Source organism: Aplysia californica, unplaced genomic scaffold (genome assembly GCF_000002075.1).
Source record: "Aplysia californica isolate F4 #8 unplaced genomic scaffold, AplCal3.0 scaffold01325, whole genome shotgun sequence".
Taxonomy (NCBI): Eukaryota; Metazoa; Mollusca; class Gastropoda; order Aplysiida; family Aplysiidae; genus Aplysia; species Aplysia californica.
In genome coordinates, this window is record NW_004798595.1 from 11,484 (window position 1) to 12,012 (window position 529).

Genomic DNA, 529 nt, shown 5'->3' on the forward strand with positions numbered 1-529 from the left:
CCATGAAAGAGTCTGCCTGCTGATCGTGCCAGTTAACAGCTGGTTGGATATTCTTCTGGCTTTTCCACACAGGTTACTGTCTGTCCCCGACCCTCTAGTCTAGAGACGCTAGCTTCCCTTAGTCTATCCATTGTGTGTGAAGGGGTGCCTTCATCCTCTCTGTGGTCGTTGAACCACGCTGTCAATGCTGCCATGACTGTTGGTGGATCTAATTGCATGGTACGGCCAATCTCAGCCTGGCCGGCTAGATTATCAGCACGTTCATTGTCTTGAACTCCTGCATGACCAGGGCTAAAGATCCATACAATATTACAATCCTTTAAGTTATTATGAAGTAGATAATCGTGACGGAGTTGTTTTTGAAATAAAGTGTTATGTGATGACTGGGTGAAAGGTATTTCTTTTTATATAGTAGATCAGCATATTAAGTGACGATCGACGTATTATGTGATGAAATACGTTTCAGATGTGACAAATTTACTTTTGATATACATGTTTGTGTTATATTTTATGTTTTATGCCAGGCCAG